General features: G+C 40.3%; 1 non-coding gene across 1 annotated transcript; it reads left to right on the top strand.

The window, feature by feature from the left end:
• The first annotated feature begins 21,436 nt into the window (after nt 1–21,436).
• Nucleotides 21,437–21,543, top strand: LOC114221040 (U6 spliceosomal RNA). Its single transcript, XR_003611673.1, has one exon. It is a non-coding gene; the product is annotated as a U6 spliceosomal RNA (small nuclear RNA).
• The last annotated feature ends 5,423 nt before the right edge of the window (nt 21,544–26,966 follow it).

Genomic DNA, 26,966 nt, shown 5'->3' with positions numbered 1-26,966 from the left:
CTTTACAGTGTTATTAGAAGATCACATACCACATACCTATTGAATGACTAAAGTTAAAAATACTGGCAATGCCAAGTGCTGATGGGGATGTGCAGCAACCACAAACCTCATACATGGCTGGTGGGAATGCAAATGGCACAGCCACTCTGGAAAATTGCTTGGTAGTGGCTTATAAGTACAGTTACCATAGGACTCAACAGTCTCACTCTTGGAGCCATTTACCTGTGTCAAATGAACACTTAGGTTCACATAAAAAAACATGCAGATGTTTAGAGCACTTTCACTTATAATCACCGAAATGCTGGAAACAACCTGAAAGAGTGGGCAAATGAACAAATAAGCTGTGGCATATCCACACGATGGGACACTATTTCGCGATAGAAAGGAAGGAACTACTGGTACATGCAACAGTTTGAGTGAATCTCAAAGGCATTATGTTGGATGAAAAAAAAAAGATCTCAAAGCCATGTTTTGTATGATTCCCTTAATGTGACATCCTCAAGAAGACAAAGTTACAGTGACAGCAGATCTGTGGTTACCATGGATCTGTGTTGGGTTGGGGCTAGGGGAAGTGTGAGACTCTAAGGAGGTAGCGGGGAGTCTTATGGAGTGATGAAGCTGTTTTGTTTGTTGATTGTGGTGGTGTTTCATGAATTTAGCCTTATATTAAAATTCTTAGAACTGTCTACCAAAAAAAATCAACTTTATGATTTTTTTAAAAACAAAACTTTAAACCAGATTATATGAAATAATGATTATTTAGTATAGTCCCTGGCACACAGTAGATTTTAGTTATTAGTTGTTTCAAAGACTGTGGAAGAGAAGACATCTCCATGCTTCTGATTTAATAGAGTCAACTAATGCAGTTCACATGATGCTCCCGGGCCAAAGATCAGAGTAGAGACAATACCATAAATCATGGAAATAGTGCAGGTGACTGCACTATTTCTGCCTGACCTCCTCCCTCAATTAGGGTATACTTGCAATGTACGAGAGATGGGAAAAGTGCATCTGATTCTTTTATTTGGTGCCAGTTCCCACATGTGCCTCTCTCTACACTGAATGTGCTACTAGGGTTTAAGATAGAGGTGTTTCCTAAAATACAGCCCTAACACAAAAGCCAACCATTTCATCTGGTAGTTATCCAAAGAAATAGGAGTGGGCTGGACAATGGTGGAAAATGGACTGTGCTGGCCTTATTACTGGTATCCAGTTCTGGTATCTTCCTAAGGGACTGTCAAGGGCAGTTTGTGTCATATGTAACTTTTAGCATACACACTGATAAAGATTTAATATCAGCTCTGTTGCTCAAAGATCAGAAAAGCAGTTAATGCTAATCCAGACTGTCATATACAGCTATTGGACTAACAATTTGGAATTGCTTATAGTCTTTACACAGTGTTCCACTAACATGTACCAGTCATTATAAATGTTCAGTATCTGGACAGCAGCAATACTTAGATCCAGTAACAAATGCACAGCCTACTCATATGGCCCACATATCTCCCACAACTTCAAGTGAATGGAGAACAATTAGTCCAATATGGCACTGAGTGCCTCTTTCCCAACCATGGTGCTAACCTGCCTTCCTAGAGAAGCCTGGGAGAAGATCAGAATGATGGTATGACAATCCCAGACGAGAAATGAGAACAAACAGAAATACAGGACATGATTGAGGATTCAAAATGGTAAGTTAGGGAGAAGAGGCACAAAGTACCTAATGGCCCCTTGTTCTGACCCTCTCTAACATTTGAAATGATGCCTAGAGTAAATCCATCATTTATAATCTTGTCAAAATGTTGAATGTATTAATTCACATAACAGTTATTATTGATCCCCTTTGATATGCTAAACTTTGAATTAGCTAGGCACATGGAGTTGAATCTAACAAGGTCTCTGATTTCAAGGATTTTTTGTCTATTATGTGGTCTGTAATTTATTTTAAATAAATACTTAAATTAATAATTAAATACTTCGTCACTCCAGCCCCACCCTAGAAGTGCTGCTATAAAAGGCTTCGGCTCTCTTCTCTCTGATCAGCAATAGCTTGTGCTTATTAGCATTATGGATGATAGAAAGGCATTTTCATTAATGAACTTAGGGCATTCAGTTGTAGATTGGCTAAAAATAGTCTAGAGACACACTGTCTACCCAAAAAACCTCTGAATGTCCTTGCATGACAGGGTCTGACAGTCTTCTGACGTCAATGGTCTTTGCATTTTGGTTGAACGCTGGATGTTGTGTATGGAAATTTATGGAGGTTCTGGATAATGTTGCCTTTCACCAGAGGGTCAAATCTCTGCTGCACAGAGAGATTGGGGCACCTCACCCAAGCCTGTGCCTGGGCTGAGTCTCTTGGTTTGCTCCTGTTTCCCAGATGAGGCCTGATGTGTTGACCAGGACTCCACCCCACAAGTTGATCTTTGACCTCTCGGCACTAACAAACTATGGCAAATTCCACCCTGCTTTTCAGAGGTGTTTGATTTTTAGTCTCCTGTTCCATGAAGCTTTAGAATTCTGCACATCTCTTGAGGGGAAATCAGCTGTGTGTCTGAGGCCCCCCCAGGTCTGCAGTTTTGTCATTCCAGCCTCACGAATGCCAGTGCTTCTGGTTTTCTGTCTCCCAGCAGTGACCCTCTGCTAGGCCAAGCAGGAGTCTCAGCTCTGGCCATACCCAGAACTGGCAGGTGTTACTGGGGTGAAGGTAGCTGCAGGCAGGCCAGCTCAGTGCTGCTCCTGAGGCCCTGTTAACCAGAGCTCCTCCCCGAGCAGGTCAGTGCAAACTTAAGGAAAATTCTGTTCTGCTCTTAAGATATTTTTAAAAACTATCTTCTAGGGGTGCCTGGGTGGCTCAGTCGGTTAAGTGGCTGCCTTTGGCTCAGGTCATGATCCCAGGGTCCTGGGATGGAGCCCCACGTCGGGCTCCTGCTCAGCGGGGGGCCTGCTTCTCCCTCTGCCTGCCGCTCCCCCTGCTGTGCTCTCTGTCAAATAAATAAAATATTTTAAGAAATAAAAAATAAAAACTATCTTCTAAACCTCACACTCTACCCAGCTTCACTGTCTTGAATTGGAAACTGTGTGCTAGGGCCATTCACATCACCAGTGGGTCACCTCTGGGCTGCACAGCTTCCCCAGTCTCTGCCACTTTCTCCATCCCAGCAGGGGCCCTTGGCAGGAACCCACTGAAGCTTCTTAGCCTCTTGGCCACACCCAGAACTGACAAATGCCCCTGGGAAAAAGCTGCTGCAGGAGTCTTGGATTGCCCCTCTGGGAGTTTCTCATCTGGAATGTCAGCCCATCTTGGCCTCACTGCTTTTGCAGACCTCTAATGGCTTAAAACAGATTTTAAAAATATTTTATTTAGCTTTTTTAGCTGTGTTCAGGTGGGATTGCTAAACTGCCATTAACTGTTCTATTCTAAGCGGACATCCCTATGTGCAGCTTTTGAGATAGCAGCCAAAGCTGGGTCGCCTAGGTCATTGAGTGGGAGGACCATGTTTTGCCCACTGCCAGCCATAGGGTTAACTATCTTACTCTAGAATGTTATCAGCTTGTGTCCAGTGAGACTTCATACGAAGTGTTCTATAAAAGGACAGGATTGGCATTCAAGATTACCAAGTGGGTTCTAGACTCTTTGGTGCCTGCTTTCATACCAATTCCATACAGAAGGTTTTGGGTCAATACTTTCTTTCATTTGAACCTGGTAGCAAAGTTCTAGGGGAGGAAATCTTTAACCATAAACTACCTGTAAATTTTTTAAGGCTACAATTTCTAAAAAGAACCTAGTAACTGTGAATGACCAAAGTGGTTTGGGTCCATTCTCAACATGGCTCATCTATAGACCAATTTATATCTTTTTGACTTATATCACTTCCTGACTAGTAAATGCTATAAATCTTTACAGCAGTATATACAGCATGATTACCTGTTTCTTTCTTTCTTTCTTTCTTTCTTTCTTTCTTTCTTTCTTTCTTTCTTTCTTTCTTTCTTTCTTTCTTTCTTTCTTTTCTAAAAATAATGGTCTCTCCATTGAGCAATTTAATGTACCTGGCTGTAGAGGTCGACAAGTTTCACCATTGGACCCCTTTGATTATTTTTAAAAACATCATTATAGGTATTCTCAGTCTTGCTCTTTCCTTATTGAGTGCTTATTTTCCCATCTATGGATTTACCAAAATCCCTAATTCTAGATTATTTTAACTTGTCCTTTCCAGAGACTTTTCTTTCTTTCTTTCTTTTTTTTAAAGACTTTATTTATTTATTTGACAGAGAGAGACACAGCGAGAGAGGGAACACAAGCAGGGGGAGTGGGGGAGGGAGAAGCAGGCTCCCCGCTGAGCAGGGAGCCCGACGCAGGGCTCGATCCCAGGACCCCGGGATCATAACCTGAGCCAAAGGCAGATGTTTAACGACTGAGCCACCTAGGTGCCCCTCCAGAGACTTTTCTTCTCCAGCTCTGTATTTCTTGATTCATTCATTCAACACAGATTTACTAAATATTGATTTATTACCTCCACAGGTACCTACCGCATATAGCCACATCATGTTTTTAGAGCAGAGAACAATATTTGATTCTGTATAGCTGAAGGTAATTGGTATTTGATTGTACAATTACCCTCTTCTCTAAAACAGTCTGATGCAATGTATACTTTTGTTTATCACTTCATTGACAAATCTTAGCATACTGTCCTGCACACAGTAGGCATTTAATAAATGTGTTACATTAATAGTCAGTGAATAGTGTCTTAAGTTTATCTAGCAAGTAGGTAAAAAAGCACATACAATCTGTAACATCGACTATGTTCTACTCCTGAATTTTGCGTAAATAAAAACCCATGTTACCATCTCTGGTCAGAGCCAGAGATCTGTTTGGCACTTAAGGACAAAAAAAGCAAAAAGACATCAGAAAAACTTTTTCTAAAAAGATCAGCCTTTGCATATGAAAGAACAGATTAGTGGGGGTAGAAGTCTCCGCAAAAGAGAGGCTTTCAAGCACTCTTATAAAGACAAATACAAAGGTAGAGGAGAAGGTTTATTCAGTTATATCATTCAAAGCAGGAATGATAAAGGCATGGAAATGATAGAATACAGAGATGTTGAAAAGTCCATTTAGATGAAACAAGACAGTAAGTTGAATTGACTTTCTAGATAGAAACTACCAGGAAAAATTACACTGAAGAGCCCTGGAGCAAAACAGAAGGAAGCTCATTTTACTAACTTCTCTTTCAGACCCTAATGCGTCACCTACATCCCCATTTGCACATTCCAAGTGTTCTGAACGCTGTGCTGTCATGAGGAGTTGAGAAAGAGAGTGTTTATTTGTGCATTTTGATATTCATGAAGCTCTTTCAGAGGTCATCCATGTACTGAAGAAACTATCTCTTTTGCCTTTGGGCTTTTACATTCTTGGTTTTTTTTTCTTTTTAAACTGAAAGAAAAGGAAGAAAAAAATAATTTCTAGAAACCATTTCTCTGATTAAAGCACTTGTTTCTTAGGTCATCTTCATTCACTTTCCCTGGGGAGAATGTAGATATAATGATCAAGTGTGGTTGGAGCACGTTTAACATGATGGTGACGTGTGCAACTTATGTGATGTAGGACAATTTGGTGACATTGGTAGATTGAAGGATGGTTCCAAGTTCATTTGTGGGTAAATGCAGAAGATGAAAGCCAATGGCAAGCACAGAGCAGACATTTGGTAAATACAGTCAAATGAATGAATCAATACATGAAAACAAGTAAGTTGAACAGTATGTATATAAGGAAAAACTGCAGAAAGAGTCCACGCTCTCTGCTAGGTCACAGATTTATTCCATCATCAACAGTTTATTGCATAAACAAATGAAATCATAAAATGGATCCAAACTTGCTTTGAACACTTAAAAACTTGCTTGCAAATAAAGGTGTCTCAGATTCCAAGAAAAGAAAACAGAACCTTTAAGTCTTATGTATGTAGATCCTGATTAAAAAACAAGAAAAGCAAACAAATAAAAAACAAGAAAACAAAATACTGTTCCATCCAGTTAGAACATAGAGTAAAATATGAATGGATGTTAGGCCTACGTTTGGATTCCTGCTCTATCTCTACTAATTGTTTAACTAACAGAGAGGTTTTTTCCTTACTCCTTTGATCCCGTTTTCCCATCTGTGAAATGAGATAATCATACTTGGAAGCACTAAGTAAGTAACTTACTCAATATACACTAAGTAAGTTCATGAGGGTAAAGATGTTGTGGGTCTTTTCATTTGATAGGGATTTTCTACTTACTTTCTTCCCTCTTGAGGTATGCTCACTAATGACCCCTTACCACCAAGTAATTTGCTTATGCTGTTTTCCAAGAGAAATGGGAATTTATTAGGTAGATCACAAATGCATGCAGTAAGAATACGGTAAGTACGTTGATAACAAGAAAAAGCTTCTTCTTATCTGATCACTGTTTTTGTTTGGCCATTCCATCTCTACGTCCCTTCACATTCACCCTGCATGCAGATATGATGGTCCTCTGGAGCACAGATGGAAGGGGCCTACGGTCTGATCTTTTGGAGTTAGGCCCTACTTCTTTTCCCTGGCTGCTTTATCAGCAGCCTAGAGATTTATTTCTGGCTGACTGTGTATGATCTCTATACGTGTGCTTTCATCATTCTATTCAAGAACATCACATTTCACACAGTGAATCATTACAGTCCATCGGTAGATTCAGACAGCCATGTCTATTACCTTTTCTTTCCTTTGGGCTGAGAGCCTTGGATGGCTTTAAAATGAGGCTGAGTTCACAAGGCCCTATAGAACAGTCATGGTGCCCCTTCAGAGCAGTAGCTCCCAAACGTCCATCACTGTAATATAACGGCCATGATTTTTGCCACATCAGCATCCGAACACCTATGATCCTCATATGTCTTTATTACTTAATATTTAAATATCACTTCATATTTACTCATTATTCTTTTAAATCACATACCCTTTTAACTAAAAATTATTTAAAAGAAAACTTTGTCTTGTTATTTTAATTATAAAAAATCGCCTAAAGAGACATTGAAAAAGTTAAACTCTAGCTAGCCAGTTGTCCGACGAAGGTTCTGAGATTATGACCTGCTTCTTTTAGTTAAAACTGGAGATCACAGAGTGTAAAAGGTGTGTTAAAGATTTAATAACTCCAAACTGAGACATTCTGCTTGATGAAATCAGTACTGAGAAAGAACTGAAAAAAGGAACCACTTCCTCACTACTGTGGGTCAAGGAGATTGAATGCTTTATTTGAGGTCTCTCAGTAACTAGCAAATGTATGTTCCAAGCGGGTGCTAGGCGGAACTCCATTCTTTGGTTATAGGGAAATGCCCACTCCCTCGGGCCCAAGGAAAGTACATCGGTGGCATGGCCAACATGCGGAGAGAGGACGCACCTTTTTGGCAAATGCACTGGCACACAATAGACATTTAACAAAGGCTGGTTCCTTGGAAGCCTTTCCCATCTTGCCTCTTACCCTTGTAAGTCTGGTTTCATGTGTCACCCTAGGGAAAGAGCTTGTGACAAGTTCTTACTGAGGGCTCTGTATGGGCTGAGAAGTTATTTCCTCCCACCTTCGCAGCACTTTTATATTTTTTTAGTTGAGAAAACTAGTGTAATATAAATAAAATATGTATAATTGAGAAAATTTTTCTAACTGAGACTCAAGGAGGTAAAGCAACTTGCCCCAAATCAGCTGGGGCAGGGATAACTTATGGTTTGGGGTTCTGCCACCCCGGATATAATTAGCAATAAGGACATTAGTCAGCTAATTAGGTCAAACAGACAAAGCAAACCACAATTAGCCCAATTATCTGAGTTTTGGCTTTCCATTATTAAAGTCTGGCTCAGAAATTATTCTCTTCTTTTTTCTAGGAACAGTTTTGTTTTGATTTTGGCTTGGGTGATGTGGCCCATTGCCTCGGTTCTCTCAGCTGGGGCTCCCACAGTATTGTTCACAGAAGCATTTCAGAACCACAAATGGAGGAAGTAAGGGAGAAAAGGAAGTGAGCGGGGAGGAAAGAGGGTGTGTCTTCGCAAACACACCCGCTTGAGATACACACCTGAGAACTGAGGTCCAAGCCAGAGGATTGCAAATGAGCCTCACTGCTTTCTGTCACTTTGGCTGCTTTAGAGTGCTTGGTGAGTCTCTTTTATGCTCCAGCCCTAAAATGGAGCTCGCAGTAATTGGCCCTAGTCTCCTAACAAGACTGTGTGACATGGGACATGTTCCCAAAAGGGCTTATACTCATAAATACTTGGGTTCATATGGGGTTTTGCTCATTCCTGGAGACCTTACTGGGTGCTCTGCCCTCAGGGGAGGCAGGGGCTCTGCCAGACTCTTTGGAACTGTGGTCACATGTGGCTTTAGGGGTGTAACTCAGTAAGAAACACTTGCTCCTTTGTAAATTCTCCATGCCCTGTATTTGCAAGTAGGCAAGTCCAGAAACACCATTCCCAGCTTCCATGTTTTATGAATAATATTCTTTCAGTCCCCAAACAATCCAGTCACTCTGAATAGATTTAAGATACCCTTGCTCAATGACTCAAATTCAGACACCACCTCCCAGAAATGAAACAAAAGACATATTTGCAAAAAATCAAAATATATCTTACCTCAAGTGTCTGATCTGACAGTATTGAGGGTAATAATTAGGTGGATGAACACCTCAGCTGTCCACTTCATTTTGTAGATGTGTGTGAGTGCATGCGATATAGTTACATGTATAAACTAGGGGGGAATCTTTCTCCTGTTTCTGATTTTATTTTAGTCCAATCCTCGATGAAATCTGTAATACTTCCAAACAAGAATGTTTGGCCCTTAGCACTTTTCCATTTAGTTTAAAAATCTCAGGAGTAGCTTAATATATTAAATCTATGTGGTTCTCATTGTTTATGGGCATGTTATCACAATAGGACTTGTACTTCCTAGTTGTAAAAGTCTTTTGAAATCACCCTTTGAACCTGCCCTCAGATCTTAGAGGATTTATGGCATTTGTTTTTAATTTTCAGACTGAAACGCTGACCCAACAAAAGTCCTGGGCTTGCTGAATTCAGTTTTTTCTCAGCTCCTGGGTTCAATACCAAGTAGCATCAACCCGTTTACCAAGGGGTTTAGTCCTGCTGCCTGTAGGATGGCTATATGTGTCTCCAGCCCTGAGCTCCCCAGGAATCTATGATTATAATAAATAACCACCTCCCAAACTTCCCCGACCAAAGGACTTGTAACTAAGGAGTGAAAAGCATGTCCGTTAGAGACTTGAGGACATAGACCAAAGCCAGTCCCGGTGAATGTAAATTTAAAAAACTGTATTTTGTCATATAAATCTATGTGAATCTTGTACATCTAACTGGAGGCTAATACCGGGTTACCCATATGTACTTGAATCTGACCACGCAGCTCCATCTCCAGGAGACCACTCTAGTGCAGGCTGTCCCCCAGAGGACAGCAGTGAGGTCCCAGCCAGTCTCCTCGCACGGCCCTGCTCTCCCACATTCCAGTGCCCACAGCAGCCAAAGTGCTCTTTGAAAACGAACATCTAATCGTGCCACTTCCCTGGCTTAAGAAAAATACAGTGATTTCTCAAAACTCCAAGCAGTGGGTCCAGACACTCAGCATTGGCCCTCCCCACCTCTCCAGTTTCATCCAATGCCGTTCCCCTCTACTTTCTGTGCCTCCACCTCCAACCGCCCTGCAGCCTCTACTCCTGCTCTCGAATGCTTCCCCTCTCCTTCACCAATAAGCAACGCTTGGGGTAGTGCTTGAGAAGACTGGGTCTGGGAAGTAACAGGTAGGGCTGTATTGAGAATTCCGTGAGTTACTATGTGAAACATGCTCAGAACAAAGCCTGGCACGAAGTAAATACTCAGGAAGTAATCGCTGCTATTGCTCATCCTTCAACTCTCGGCCAACAGCACTTCCCCAGAGAGGTCCCTCCAGTTGTCCCAAAGTACAACTGGGTACACTCATGACTTCCTGCATGTCTTTATTGGCACAGTTTGTAGTTGTGTATATGTGTGATTATTAGATTAATTTCCCTCTTCTCTTCTGCTGGACTGTAAGCTTGGTGAAGCCAGGAACCATGTCTGTTTTGTTCATCATGTATTTCAAGCACCTAACTCAGTGCCTAGAGAGTATGGGGTGGTCAGTATATATTTATCAGGGGATATTGGGGGAATGAAAGAGTGGATGGATGGATGGATGGATGGATGATGGATGGCTGGCTGGCTGGCAGGATGGGTAGATGGATGGGTGGATGGATGAATGGCTGGGTGGATGGATGAATATATCCGGTAAAGTGTTAAACTGGTTAAGATAAAGCACTGGAAAGATTATCAGAGATTTAAGCACAATACAGGTACTGTGGATATCAAAATGAATGTTGGATGGTAGCATATTACCAATGATTTAAAATTAGGAGAGTAGTTGAAATTTGCTCAACAAGTATTTGCTTGCTGCAGAAGGGAGCCCTCCAGCTGAACCTCAGAGGGTAAGTAGGGCTGCAGGAGGAAGATGGTTCTAGTGAGGCCCCACACTCTAACGCTGGAGAGCCCAGACCTGGTTTGTATTCTAGCCCCACCACTCCCTAGCTGCCAACAGGGAACACGCTACTTCCCGTGCTCAACTCCGCTTTTCCTTCTATAAGAGAGGGTAATAAGAGTGCTTCCTTACAGTGGTATCAAGAGGCTTAAGTAAACTTTGAATGTAAAATGTCCTGCTCAGGGCCTGGAGCATGGTAATAAGAAACTGCCACTCTGGACCTAGTCTGAAGAGACCCGAGGGAGTAACAGTTTATGCTGCTGAGTTGTGAGGAGTAGAGGGTTTAGAAGTGAATCACAGCCCTGCCGAAAATCTTCCGTCCTGCACAATGGGACGAACGCAGTCCTACCTTACTGGGGCACACGGCTCCATCTACTTGGTGCCTGACTTCCTGTTCCCTCCTTTACTTCCTGTTATGAACCCCAGGTCCTGGAGCTCTCAGCTGGCATTTTCACTGATGACAAAACTAACTTCATAATTACTTGAATTACTATAAGTTGAATTTTTTTTTTCAAATGTGAATCATTCTGTAGAGACCACTGATTTTCTCTTAATAAAATAAAATCCTAAAATAATCTAGTTGTTCTTTCCCCTTAAGCTCTGCCAAAAAGGATGGGGAACATGTACTTTTGCAATCACCTCATGTCTCCTTGATTTCCTCACTCACCAGCAGAAAATTCAATAATGAGCCGAGCACAGCTCACAGGGAGGGGAGAAAGTTTCCCATACCGAGTCCTCAGGGAAGAGACTTGAGGCTGATGGCAAAGCGCAAATTTAATAGCTGCCTGACATTCTAAAGTAAGGGGAGTCTGAGCCGCTCAAACAGTTGCGTACTTATGAAATAGGTGATTGTGTTATCCCTGCTGAAAAAGGACAGTGAGCAGGGTTTTCATTCTTGTGTGCGACATATGAGAGACTGCAAAAACCACCCAGATGACAAGCACTGAAGGGTCTGCTTCTCCACAAAGGCAAAAAATAATCTACTGCTTAGTGATAATAGAGGTGGGGTGATTATGGCTGGCGGACAGAATTTTCTTGAAGTGTGATGGCTGTGGGCAGTGAGATGTCTCTAATATAGACGGGTCTTAAATGTCACTAGAAATTATCCTAAATCCTATGGAAATAGCCATAGTTGTGAGCATACAATTTCCTCCATTAAATTCAGATAATTTCTGATCCTCAAGCGATTCTTTGCATGAAAGACGTTATTCATGAAACGGCGTTTCCCTGTCTGGCCCAGAAGAGATAATCCCAATAATTATGTAGCCTAACTGATCTATCTCATTTAATTTTGCAGTAACCCTTTAAGGAGCTCCTCTTAAGATTTCCCTCTTACTGATGAATGTCAGTTGGGAAGTGGTGGACACAGCCAACGAGCCCGGGTCTTAGACGCCCTGGACTTTTCCCGCTCACAGTATTGTCCTCCCAGCATTCACAGCATTTTCAAGCAGCACAGAGGTTTTTGAAGTCCAGAAGTTTCTACCATTTTCCAAAGCTCCATCTACAAAATTTAAAAGGTCTATCTACATGTATAATTAATACCTGGTATTTCCCTGGTGAATTTTGATTTAAAAGGGTTATGTGTCCATTATACTATTTAATCCTCAAAAACCTGTCAGGTAAATGTTACTTCCCTTATTCTACAGACTGAAAATGAGTCTGGGAAGGGGTCAGCATACCTGCCTGGGTCCTGGGGCCAGTAAGTGATAATGGGCCCCAGATTCAAACCTGGGTTCTCTCTGCCTCCACAGCCTTCCCTGCCTTGGCCATACCATCCCTACACAGCTTCGTTGTTTTTCTCTGCCTTTCCTGTCCTGCCACACAGCCCTTGTGTGCCTTTGCACTTCCTGATGCAAGTAGGCAAATGCCTGATGCCACAGGCCTGCGATTCCGGACAATCTGATGTAATCATCTTTCTGACCGTACCCTCAAGGAATAAACCGCAGGAGAGAGAGCCACTGGCTTTTCTTGTTTTGTTTTAAACAGTAATAGATGTTCGAGTTGCTATCAGTGTTTGAGGCTTCTAATCAGCCCAAATTGTCTGCTCTATAATATAGGTTGACCTTCTAGGCTGATAAACCTGCATCATTACTGACTTCAGCAGAAGTTGGTGTTTGCGTATTATTTGGGGGACAGAGTTCCGACAATGTCGAGAACAGCAAACATGATAAATCATTATAGGCAGGCTGGCTATGAGGACGGCACTTTCAATTGTGCCAGCCAATGGCAAGCATATGAGTTTATATCAAGGCCAGAAGTAAATTTAGGTTTTCTCTACACGCTCAGTCTCTAGATCGAGCCAGAACAGCAATTTTTGTTTCCATCAATTAGCAGAGCCGGTCTCTAAGAGGTCACAGCTGGTTTATTTGCTGTGTCTGTGGCAGCAACAGTGCCAACAGAAGCTGGTGTATGTCACTCATTTAAATGAGAATGTATAGTCCTGGTTTTGTTTGTTGAGACCTGCCATCAAACTAAAAAGTTAAAAAGCAATCGACTGTCTTTGCATGTCATGGCAAACCACACAGCTTCCTCAATCTTTTCAGAATTATTTAGCCTGTAAGTGGACTGACCATTACCTAGCATGGTCTCTGATATCAATTCTCTTCAAGAATATTTATTTAGTACCTCCTGTATGAAAAGTGCTACTTATCCAGAGTCCACGTCATTAAAAAAAAACAGGATATATCAGCTAGTGCCTGCAAATTCCCTTCTTTTACCCTGGAAACCCCCATGAAATCTGGCCGTCTTGAAAATCATGACTTCTGTGATCCTCAACATCACCCATAAGCTCTAATAGATGTAAGGCGGTAGACGTTTTGAGCCAACTCTCCTGAGCCAGGTCTTGATGACTACATTACAATACCCAGCATTATTACCTAGATCTTACAGATAACCTTGGACATTCTTCTCCCAAATTCCCATCCTGTCTTATTTGTTTACTCATATCTCATTACTACCCTTATTATTATTTACTAAATATTTTTCTTAAAATTGACCTTACTTTTTTCACACTTCAACTGATTTACTTAAAAGGGAAAATTGCATTACCTGTTCCAAAGGAAAAATCAGTATCAACGACCATAAATAGAAGGTAGCCATAGGAATAAATATAATGAAGCAAAATAGTATTATTAAAATTCTAGCCACATGCTTCTGTTCCTAGCCGAGATGTGACAGGGACTGTGTCCACCCTCCTGCCTCAAACAACCGAAATGGACACTGAACACCAGACAACAAAGGACAGCGATCTCTGAGAAAGGGAAAGAAGTGAAGTGAGCCCGATAGTTGCTCCAGCTTACTGTTTAGAGTATCCAGGCAGCAGTGTAGGAAAAGGAACCCAGGCAAAACCCAGGAATCTCCCCGAATGGAAGACACGTTGCTGAGAGCCCAGGGGAACAGGCTAAGAATTCAGAAGACACAGATCAAAAAGGAGAGAGCTACACTGAAATTACCCCAGGGATATGTGGAAGTTCCCCCTTAAGCCCTCAGCAGAGCACTGCCCAGCAGTGAAAGAATAGGAGGAACCTTTTAGGATGGGGCAAGAATCCCCCAAAAGATTAGAGGAAATAGTACTTGGGACTCGCACAGGGCCACGTATCGTGACTGCTCCTATTAGCCAGATTGGAAAACCTCATGATTCACAAGTTATTGCACAGACAACCCAGAAGATCTGCCTTGGAAGTGGTGAATAATTATCCCTAGAGTGGCCACTGCTCTGGTACCATTTAACAAATCTTCAAAGCAAAACACAAAATGATCAAACTGTTTCCACATAACTTAATTGTGACTCAGAACAAAACTCAATTATATTTACAGGAATGCAGAAATATTTGGCACCCAACAAGGTAGAATTCACAATGTTTTGCAATGAATCTAAAAGTTACTAGACACACACTATCTAAGATGAAGAGATAAAGCAATCAATTAAAACCGACCTGGAACTGGCATTGATGTTAGAATTAGCAGAGAAGGACATTAAAAGTTATTATAATTATATTCCATATTTTTAAAAAGTTAACTAGAGACAAAGGAGACATTAAAAATATCATATCACACAATTTTTTTAAAGATTAAAATTGAACTTTTAGAAATGAAAATCACAGTGTGTAAGATGAGGAACATACCAATGGGATTAATGACACATTAGACATTGAATAAGAAAAGATCCATGGATTTAAAGGCCTAATAATAGTAACAATGCAAAATGAAGTGAAGTAGAGTTGTTGTTTTTTTGTTTTGTTTTGTTTTGTTTTCTATGAAAAGAGCATCTGTTAGCTGTGGGACAACTTTAAGCAGCCTAATATATTTGTGTTTGCAGTTCATAAAGGAGATAAGAGACAAAAAAGGACAGAACAAAATGAAGGATAATGGCCCCAAATTTTCCAAATTTGATAAGAACTATGAACTCACAGATCTAAGAAACTCAATGAAAACTATGCTAGGGAACATCATAATCAAATTGCTATAAACCAGTGATAAAAAAGAAAATCTTAAAAGCAACCAGAAGAAAAAAGTCATGGTACATAGAAAGGAACAAAAACAAGAATGTCAGTGTATTTCTCATTGAATACCATGCAAGCAAGAAGACATCTGAGCACCATCTTTAAAGTACTGAAAGTACTGTTAAAAGATAAAGATTTCTTTACCAAGGAAAAATAACTTTCAAAAATAAAGGTACAATAAATCTCCATTGATAGTTTATAGCCATTCTTATAATAAAGATCAAAGCCTTTAACATTAAAAAAATTAATTAAAAAGACATTTTTAGACCTACAAAAGTTGAAAGAATTAATCCCAGTAGACCTGCTCTACAAAAAATATTACAAGTCCTTCAGGAAGAAGAAAAATACTAGGTGGAAATGTGGATTTACACACAGGGATGAAGAACATTGGATTTGGTATGATCACTTAAACAAATGGAGAAAGTTGCTGGTCCTGGGTTGGAAAGCTTAATGTTGTTAAGAAGTCAGTTCTTCTCAAATTGGTCTATAGACTGACTGCATTCCAAACTAAATCTCAGCAGGTCTTTTGATTAAAATTGACCAGCTGACTCTAAAATTTATATGGAAATGCAAAGGACCTCTAGATCAAGCTATAGCAAACCAGACAGTGTAGTAGTGTCATAAAGATAAACATATAGATCACAGAAGTAGAAGAGAATCCAGAAATAGACCCACACATAGATAGACCATGGATTTTTGACAGAGGTGTGAAGGTCATTCAGTCGAGAAAGTATGTTTTCAATAATGGTATGGGTCAATTGAGTATCTTATAAAAAAAAAGAACTTCAATTCATACTTTATACCATAAGCAAAAGTCAACTCAAAATGGATCATAGATTTAAATATAAAATCTAAAGCTATGAAACTTCTAGGAGAAAAAAATAGGAGAAAATCTTTGTGAGCCTGGGCTTAGACAAAGATTTCTTAAGTAAGACCTGAAAAGTACAACATATAAAAGAAAAAAGAATAATAAATGGGACAAATTCAATTTGTCAAAATTTAAAACTGTTGCTCATACTCTTAAGAGAATGAGAAGACAAACCACAGACTGGGAAAAATATTTGCAAATTGTGTATCTCATAAAGTACTTATTTCCAAGATCGATAAAGAACTCTGAAGCTCAATCATAAGATGGCAACAATTTTTTTTTAAATTAGCAAACGATTTAAAGACGCCTCACCAAAGACGATAAACAGATGGCAAACAAAGCCTAACAAAGTATGTTCAACATCATTATTCATTAGGGAAATGCAATTTAAAACCATAGTGTGACATGACTATATACCTACCATAATGGCTGAAATTGAAAAGACTTGAACATGAGTGTTCATAGAAGCTTTATTTGTAATAGCCCCAAACTGGAAACAACTCAAATGTCCATCAGCAGGTGAATGGGTAAACATATTGTGATATATTCATATAATGGAATACTACCCAGCTATAAAAAGGAATGGACTATTGACACAGAGAGTCATGTTGAATGAATCTCAAAATAAATATGTTAAGTGAGAGCAGCGAGACCAAAACAAGAGTACACACTGTATTATTCAATTTTTACAAAGTTCTCAAAAAAATGCACACTGCTCTATAGTAGCAGAAAGAAGGTCAAGAGTTACCTGGGAAGGGGGTAGAAATGGTGAGGTGTGGGAGGGAAGGATCACAATGGATCACAAGGAAAATTTTGGGGGTGGTGGAAATATTTATTAATTTGATTGTGGTAATGGTCTCAAGGTGTATACGTGTCATTTCAAATTATACCCTTTAAATATACAGTTTGTCTATGTCAAGTATACCTCAAAAAATCTGTTAAAAATATTCTGTTGCTTGACTGAGGCTTGCTCTTCCTTTAGCAAAAGGCAGATTAGCTCTGGTTGGGAAGCCATTAAAGGCACACCAGCACAGAGGCTTTCACCTTGAAGCCCAAAGAGAGATTGAAAGACCATTTAAAAGAGAATAATGTTTGCCTTCTGTGATTCAGGGTTATTATATGCTCTGTCCATGAACCACTTTCAACAACCTCATGTGTCAGCAGATGGGACATGTATTCACCACATACTTTGGGAAACAATGAACCAAGAAAATCCTTCTAAGAGTGTAGCAAGTATTGCAAATTAACTTCATGTAATAAATATTCAGTTGAAACTGGAATTCTACAGCCTCACCTAATGTTGGAACAGCAATAACTCAAGACCAACCCCGCTTAAGTGAGGAACGCAGGTTCCCCTTTGAGATTCCTCCTGGGCCGTGATGTGACTATGGTCCTTAGAGTTTCTTCATACCCCCCAAATTCTGCATATTTTAACAGCCCATTGGTGTTCTGGTCTCTTTCTCCAAATAAGGCAGTGGCAATGCCTGCTTTCAACGGAAGATCTACAGTAGGCAGGAAAATGTGAAAATACGAATTTCCAGAAGATGTGGAGGGTAAGTGAGATAGCCACTCCTATCTCACTCATCCATCTTAGGGCAGGGGGAGAAAGCAGATCTTTTCATGGTGTCCTACAGAAAGGGCAAGAATATCAGGCAGTGGAGAGGGCTCCTGATGGAGATAGTTCAGATTTTAATTAAAAAATCATGATGGAAATGAGGGGGGAACTTAGAAAGGAAAGGGGAAAAAAAAGGTTGGCTTGGCGTGGATGCTTTTTTGAGATCGTTCGTCTCCATGATTTTTGCATGAAGACTGCAAGATTGAGAGGCTGCCTTCTAGCTGATTTAAAGATGGATTCATGCCACGTTTGTTTACAGGTCTGTGCTGAAAACCCACCCTCTCCCAGTGTCACCACTTCCTCTAACTCATCAGTGAATTATCACAGGCACCTAATTCCTTAATCAGCATTTAGGCTTTGGGTCTACAAAACTGCATATCCCCTCTGGATGTGATAGAGCTGAAAGCTTTATGAGCTTTATGAGCTAAAAGCTTTCAGCTGTCATCATTGGAGAAGGAGGTCCTTCTCTCTTTTCATGTTCTGTTTCATTTCTACCAGCCTCAGGCTCCAGGGATGAGAGGTTGCAAGTAATTTTGATTCCAGAACACCACTTGGGTCACATTTAGTAGCTTAGTGGATTCAATATTATGTCAAAAGTCACACCTCCAATGAGCAGTCTTCCTCCGCCTGTGCAGAATTTGTAAGCTCAGTTAGATTCTCTTTAGAACCTCACATCCTGAGATCAGTCTATGTCAGGAGGCCACTAGGAATGTAGGAGGATCCAAAGGTCTGGGCCACTTGCTCTGTCTCAGCTTCACCAGGTGACCATGATCCTGCCTGTAGTTTCTCACGTGTAACTATGTCCTTCCCAATCCCTGTCTTTGAAACTCTTTTAAGTCAATTCTGAACACACACACACACACACACACACACACACACACACACACACACTGCTGAACCCCCTCCCAGCAAGACCCTGGATAAGGGGCAAGTTACTGAACTTTTCCGTGGTTTAGTTTCCTCACCTGTAACATTGAGATACTGGGACGTGTATCTCATGTGATTGTCATGAGGATTAAAATAGTTTACATCTCAGAGGTGATTAAATCAGTCCCTAACATATAGAAAGAACCTTATTTTTTTTTAATATGTTAGGGACTCTTCCTTTTGGCTTCCTTAATTCCCTTCTCTGTCACTCTGCTGACCCATTTTCTGTGTCATTTTCTTAGTCATTACCTGCTTAGGCATCTCTTTCCTCCACAAGGCTATAGTTTCCTTGAGGACAGGAACTGTGTCATGTCTGTTCTTTTAATCCCTAGCATTGAGCACAGTTTCTGACACACAGGCTTACAATGAAGGTAGAATCAATAAATAAGTCACCAGATGAAAAATTTAATATCTGAACAAACTAAGGATAACTTTTTTTTGCTATAGAGGAAAAAAAAAAAAAGAGTGAGAGAAAATATACCAGATTGTTAAGAGTACTTAGCCCTGGAGGGTGAAATGATGTGTAACATGTATTTTCTTCTTTGTTCTTTTCTATCTTTCCCTTATAAGGAAGGTGTGGATAGGGGCAGGGGGGTTACACAACAGTGTATGCAGAGGACTGAGCTCTGCTCTAACCAGAGAGCATCAGGGATTATATTATTGAGAATGACATGAGCTGTATTCACAAATGAACTTGGAAATTTTGGCATCTGAACATAATAGAAATTTATTTCTCACTCCCATGTTGAGGGTGTATGTGTCTGTATGTAACCATAATGTCATTCAGGGACCCAGCCCCATGGAGGCTCCATCTGCACATGGTTGCCAGGTCACCCTGGTCTCTACGCATCTGGCCGGTGGACTGGGGAAGAAAGGGTGTGAGTAGGTTCATACGGGAGGTGTACCTCACTTCTGCCCATTTTCCCCTTGTCCAACTTGAGTAACATTGCTCCAGTTGGCAAGAAGGCTGGAAAATGTAGTCTAGCCATATGTGCCAACAGAAAGGAAATGGGTTTGGTGAAGGGGCAGAGGAAGAGTTAGCTTCCCTCCCCTGTATTCTGTCTAAGCTAGCCTGTTGGTTCAACCAATTGGCCTCCCCTCCTCTTCTCTCTCCCTTTCCATTTATCTTCCACAGAGCTGCCAAAGTGACTTTTCTCAGATAAATATTTGACTTGTCACTTGCCTTACTTAGCTCCCTTTCATCAACTAAATAAAGTTCAAATCTCTGTAGGCTAAATCTCTCAGTCCATAAACTCAAGGGCACAAGAAATATTTCTGTTTGTGACAGGATTTAATTTCAGTGTTGAGCTCCCATCCTGCCAGGTAGTAGAGCTTTCTCCCTTTTACCCTGGGTAGGGTCTGAGTTCTTGGGGGTATCACAGTACCAAGTCTTGAGAGGGCATAAGATCTTCAGTAGTCACCTCAGAGGGGTTTTCTGAAAGAAACCAACACATCTCTTGCCATCAAAACACTGCAAGAAACCATCTTGAGAATCTCATTCAAATTGCCAGTGAAAGGAAGCAAACCAAACCCAGCATACCGAAAAACAAACAAGCAAACAAACGAAATAGAATAAGAAAATGAGTCACGGGGGATGGGGGTGGAGGAGCCATTAAAAAAGAATTCGTGGCAGAAGCAGAAATCTCTTGTGTACTTATCTTTATAAGAGAATAGAAAAGCAACTTGAAAAAAGAGGTCTCATATTAGCCAGCTAGCTACTATATGGTGCAAATGAGTGGCAGCATGTGTTTTAATGCTTTTTATTGGTATTTTAATTTATCTCTAAGCACCATCTTTACATCTTATACAGTTCCACTGAAACCAAAGTGCAGCTTTCACTTTAATGTTTCCTGGAATGCAAAATAGTTCCAACAAGCAATATAAAGATGTATCTGTTTTTGCTGAATTATACTCAAATGTATGAAGAAAGGGGATGTGTCCAGATATAGAAATGACAAAACATTACATCTGGAAGGATCTTTCATCTTGTGTATAGAGAAACTGGGGTATTTAGAAGCAATAGCTCACCCAAGATCCTGTAGTGACAAACCGGGGCCTGGATCCAGACATCCGCACCTACTATCAGCTGGAACAATCTGGGTGGTCAAGGAAATTGGCACATTTCACTCAGAGTTCCAGAAGGTAGAAGCCTTGAAAGCTGCTGGGAACTATGTCAAAGCATAAAGCAACAGTCAGAAGCCATAGGTTTCCTTGTACTCTTAACACCTTCTACCTTCTTCTAGATAGAATCAGAACTTACTTCTAGGGCTCTAAATCTCCCTCTAGCTAGTGTGATTTCTTGCCCACACTTACTGGTCACCATGCACATTCCCCCTCCTCTGTTCACAGCACCCCCACCTCTGGTTGCCTCCAGAGAATGATCCCGCCCCAGTGCACGCAGTCTTGGGGGAAGATCCTTTCCAGTGTCTGTTGTTCCTTGGTTGAGGAGAGTCCATGTGATATATAAGCCGGTGAGAGTCCTTCTCATGGACATTCAGATTTTAATCAGAGTAACACGAAGATGAAAAAACACTGGAGCCAATTCATCCAGTGATAAACCCGGAAGAGTCTGTCCATTGCCTGCTCCCAAGATACCCAGTGCTTCCTTAGCCCCCATCTTTCTGAGAACTGGTTATTTGGCTTTTCCTTCAGTTTGCCGTGTCATCTCAGATCCATCCAATAAATGTATTTCTTTGCCTAGTTTGTTCATTTGGTTTTGGTTGCTTGCAAATAACCTGAATTGATAAAACATTCAGTGGGCAGTCCTACTGATCCAACTCCACTTAACTGCTTAAGCAAATGGGTTAACCACTGCCTCAGCATGCTGATGACTAATATCCAGGATGCCTCAGTCTAATACATCCATGCGCTCCATTTGAGTTTTGTACTTACCGAACATTGTTGTTTGTTCCTAAATTTGTTCATGCCAATTACAAATACAGTTGCAATTTCATAATGTAATTAAATATTAAAGAATGAGTGCTTGCTTCGGCAGCATATATACTAAAATTGGAACGATACAGAGAAGATTAGCGTGGCCCCTGTGCAAGGATAACTCACAAATTCATGAAGCATCCCATATTTTTCCAAAAACCATAACATACCTAGGAATAACAAAGAGGTAAAAGATCTGTACTCTGAAAACTATTAAACACTGATGAAAGAAATTGAAGATGACTCAAAGAAATGGAAAGCAATTCCGTTGTCATGGATTAGAAGAACAGATATGGATAAAATGTCTACATTACCCAAAGCAATCTACACATTTAAAGCAACCCCTATCAAAATACCAACGGCATTTTTTACAGAACTAGAACAAACTATCCTAAAATTTCTATGGAACCACAAAAGACTCTGAATAGCCAAAGCAACCTGAAAAAAGAAAAGCAAAGCTGGAGGCATCACAATTCCAGACTTCAAGTTATATTACAAAGCTGTAGTAATCAAAATAGTATGCTACTGACAGAAAAATAGACACATAGATCAATAGAACAGACAAGAAAACCCAGAAATGAACCCACAACTATATGGTCAATTAATATTAAACAGAGTAGGGAAGAACATCCAATGGAAAAATAAAAAAACACTTCAACAAATGGTGCTGGGAAAACTGGACAGCAACATGCAAAAGAAAGAAACTGGACCACTTTCTTTCACCATACAAAAAATAAATTCAAAATGGATTGAAGACCTAAATGAGAGACAGGAAACCATCAAAATACTAGAAGAGAGCATAGGCAATAATTTCTCTAACATCAGCCATAACGACATTTTTCTAGATAATGTCTCCTGAGACAAGGGAAACAAAATCAAAAATAAACTACTGGGACTACATCAGAATAAAAAGCTCCTGCACAGCAAAGGAAACAATCAACAAAAACTAAAAGACAGCCTACAGAATGGGAGAAGATATTTGCAAATGCCATATCTGATAGAGGGTTATTATCCAAAATCTATAAGGAACTTATACAACTCAAAACCCAAAAACACAAATAATCCAGTTTAAAGAAATGGGCAGAAGACATGAATAGACATTTTTCCAAAGAAGACATCCAGATGGCCAACAAACACATGAAAAGATGCTCAACATTATTCATAATCGGGGCAATAAATGCAAATCAAAACTACAATGAGATATCACCTCATACCAGTCAGAATGGCTAAAATTAACAACACAGGAAATGATAGGTGTTGGTGAGGATGAAGAGAAAGGGGAACCCTCCTACACTGTTGCAAACTGGGGCAGCCACTCTGGAGAACAGTATGGAGGTTCTTCAAAAAGTTAAAAATAGAACTACCCTGTGATCCAGCAATTACACTACTAGGTATTTACCCAAAGGATACAAAAATACTAACTCAAAGGGATATATGTGCCCCCAATGTTTATGGCAGCATTATCAACAACAGCCAAATTATGGGAAGAGCCCAAATGTCCATCAACAGATGAATAGATAAAGAAGATGTGGGGTGTGTGTGTGTGTGTGTGTGTGTGTGTGTGTGTGTGTATACATACAGTGGTATATTACTCAGCTTTAAAAAAGAATGAAATCTTGTCATGTGCAATGACATGGATGGATTTAGAGAGTATTATGCTAAGCAAAATAAGTCAGTCAGAGAAAGACAAATACCATATCATTTCACTCAGATATAAAATTTAAGAAGCAAAACAAATGATCATGGGGGGAAAAAAGAGAGGCAAACCAAGAAACAGACTCTTAACTATAGAGAACAAACTGATGGTGACCAGAAATAGGTGGGGGGGGGATGGGTTGGGTAGGTGATGGGGTTTAAGGAGGGCACTTGTGATGAGCACTGGGTGTTGTATGCAAGTGTTGAATCACTTACATTGTATACCTAAAACTAATATTACACTGTATGTTAACTAATTTAAATAAAAATTAAATTTTTTAATGTAAATAAAAACTAAAATATGAATATATATTAACTAATGAACTGTGAAGGCAAAAATAGTGTTTATTCTTGTGAAAGAAAAAGTTGACTTCTTTGGAGTCTTGATAAAGGGAAGCAACTAGAAAATGTGGTGAGTAAGTTAGGTGTGGGTGAGAGGCAATCAGAAAACGGCGCAAAATTATAAAACTCTAGAAGAATTTTATAAGTCACATTGCTTCTCAAAGTTTTTTAAGTTCTTGTGCCCCTTTAAATAAATCAAAACTGAAAATCATGGAGAGTTCCTAACAGGTGACTGCAATCAGCAGACTCAAAACCAAAGAGAAGGTTTTGGCCTGTGAAAAATTGGGAAATAAATGAACATTTATATGTGTTAAAATCCTTAAGGCATGTATTATTCATTATGATTTCCTGGTTTAACTATATTTTTTAACTTAATTAAACAATCAAACTGAATAGGAGGTTTTATATACAGAAATGCAGAGAAAAACTCATACTACTCTTGCACCTGCCCAAGTGTTTGTCCTCAGTGGTGCTGGCCTGTCTTGAATTTGGGGACTCTTCCCACAACTCTGCCTCTGAAACGATAACAGCTGCAGAATATCTGAGGAACTGCCTCATTCACGTCTTTTTCCCGATGGGAATACCGAGGCACAGAGAGGGGGAGTGACTGTGCTGAGTCATTCAGTGGTTGACGGCAGAGCTGAGACAATGACCCAGGTCTCCTCAATGTGCATGAGCTCAGCCTGCAGCACAGGAGTTTGGTCCAAAGGATTTTATCCATGTATTTATTCCTCTGTGGACACAGCTTTAATATGAAAAGGAATTATTACACCAAGACAATGTGAAATAAATTATCGGGTCATTTTAGAAATATTATCCACTCAAAAAAATATGAAGCTCATTATTCAGGAGTGAAGGAAATGGGAATGAATTAGTCTGGGAACCCTGAATAAATCACAGTTAACTCATTTGCAAGCCTCTTAACCCTGAATACCGATGACGGGGCCATGCTGTTCCTGGTCTGCTTTCTCCTCTGTCACCCGGGTTCCCACATAGCCAGCTCAGTTACCTGATGCAACTTCATAAACAAAGCAAGAAAGCTCCATTTTACAGTCAGGGGCCAGGCTAGCAAGATCATTTTTTTTTAAATTATCCTGGAAATCTATCCTTTTCACTGAAGTGATTGTGAGCACGAAGGGAAATGGTCAATTAGGACAAAAAAGTAGGATCGGCTGATGTAAATTTTACTGACTGATTTTTTTACGCCCTCGGATTGATCGTGTTTCGGCAGGACTGACAAGACTGAACAATGTTTTTGTGTTGGGTTGTCAAGGACTAAATTTCTTAGACACCTATTCTGGCACCATGTTGGCCTCTAACAGGGTCAACACTTCCCTCCAATCTTTCCCTCTCCACCTCCCGTTTCCTCCTCCTCCTCTTCCACCTCCTCCTCCTCCTCGTTCCATGAGGATGGTTGCCATGTTCCATTTTACTCCCTTCTCAAAGGAAAGACAGTGCTGCACAAAACCAAAGACGTGACTAGGACAGACTGACAGAATTGAGCTGGGAGAGTGTCTGCTTATTTGTTGGGTTTTATTTCCTGGGAGCTTCCAGCAATCTAGATCAGATAAGAGTTATAAAGTCAAATACCACAGAGCTGGGCAACTAATACATGCAGTGAGGTAGACGAACCAGGCTGGGGGGCTCTGGGTACACGCAAGAGTCCATGACTCATCAAAAGGGCAACCATGAGGCAGCTCTAGCCTCCTGGAGGAAACTGGGCCCAGTTAGCCATATCTGCCAGCTTTTTAAGAATGCTAGAAATCTAATTATTTCATGTAAAAAAAAAAATCTCTTGATTTTAAAATTAATTATAATTTTAAATGCTGTTGAAGCCAAATAAAATATATCTTTGGACCAGTCAGAGTCCATGGGCTACCAGTGGGTGACCCCTGACTTCCCCAGGGCTCCGCTCCCTTGCTGCTGGGTGTCCTCCCAACTAGCCAACTCCAAATGGAAATGGTAAAACTTAGGAATAGGGCCTTGAGTTTTGGAGAAAAAGGTGAAGCTTCAGCCTCCTTAGTTCTAGACTTGAACCTGTCTAGGCTCAGTAAAAAGAATCCAGCCAGTGACCTGGCCTAGCTCCATCAAGTTTAACATTAGGACTTGGGGCCAAAATCTCAGCACAATTGAAAGTATCAGTTTTCCAGGCTAATGTTCTCATTCTCTTGATGAATTTCTCCCACGGTTCTCAGGGACAGTGATGTGTGGCAGGAATCCGTGGTTCACAATCCCATGTCCTGGCCATCTTTCTTTTTTTTAATTGTCTGTGGGTAATCCTGTTATATATATTGCCCCTTCCAAAAGCTTCCTTTGTATGTGTTTGGATGAGGGGAGTAGGCAGAAGATAAGGCTCAGTATATCATAATAATCTACATGAATCAAATTAACTGTATTGTCCATTTCATTGACTCTGCATAGACACCGGGAACATAAGAAGACCCCACTGTTTCTCACTATTAAAGTTGCAGTAGTTTTATTTACGAAAATATTTATTTTCCACCTATAATATTAAGGATCAAGAATTCCTGTAAGTAATTAGAATTCAGTAGGGCTGTTTGTTTATTATAGAGAAATCAAAATATATTACATAGCTTTTGTTTACAAAGACTTCTTCATATAATTAAAGAATATCATATTTTGACATTTGGTTTTCCTTATTATCTCAGTGCTTTGTTAATAAGTTTTTAATTGAAAATCACCTCAATAAATGTAACTATAGTGTGTTAGCTGAACCCACCAAATATTCTGATATTCATCATTAATAGTGTGAAAAGTCAAAGGCTCTATTGTGTTACCTAATGAGCACTTATCATGTGGACTTCTATATATCAATAAGGAGAAGAGATGAATTGACCCATTTTTTCTGGAGAGTACCCAAAAAACCCACCATGAGGAAGAATCTTTGGGCAATCTGAGTTACCTTTATAAAATAAGTGTTAGTCAAGTTCCCACTGTTCTCTGGACCTGTTTCCTTTGCAGTGGAATGGCAGGAGTTAGACACGCTCTTCTCTAAAGGACTCTTTGAGCCCTGATGGGGTGAAGAGGCTGGACTCTGGCCTCCAGTGCTGGGTTTGAGTCCTTGCTCTACACTCACTCCCTGAGTGACCTGGGGTAAGTTCTTCTGGAGACACCGATTTTCTCATCTGTTAAATAGGAATGACAATATTACCAATCTCACAGTGATTATAGGAATTAAATGGGATAACACATGTACTCAGAACTGCACTTGGTATGTAATAAACACCAACAAAGGGTAATTAGTAATATTCCAGCACTGAAGTAAATAGAGTTCTTTCCGAGGAGGCCGCTGGCCCACTGAGAAGGAGCCCTGGCTTCTTATCCCAGCTCTGCAGTTAGCCAACTGTGACCATGAGGAGATGGGTCTTAGGAGCTCCTTGATTTTGTATCTGTAATGAGGAGGATGGGCTGGCATTGTTGGTTCTCAACCACAACTAATTTATAATTTTCCAGAGGGGAGATTTGAGTGCTCCCAGGAATGGCAGAGTATATATTTCTATTAAGGTTAACTAGCCTG

This window comes from Eumetopias jubatus, unplaced genomic scaffold (genome assembly GCF_037043125.1).
Source record: "Eumetopias jubatus isolate StellerSeaLion01/CBP00866 unplaced genomic scaffold, mEumJub1_p1.0 scaffold_5, whole genome shotgun sequence".
Classification (NCBI taxonomy): Eukaryota; Metazoa; Chordata; class Mammalia; order Carnivora; family Otariidae; genus Eumetopias; species Eumetopias jubatus.
The sequence above is the reverse complement of the archived record's forward strand: the minus strand, read 5'-3'. Positions and strand labels throughout refer to the sequence as shown.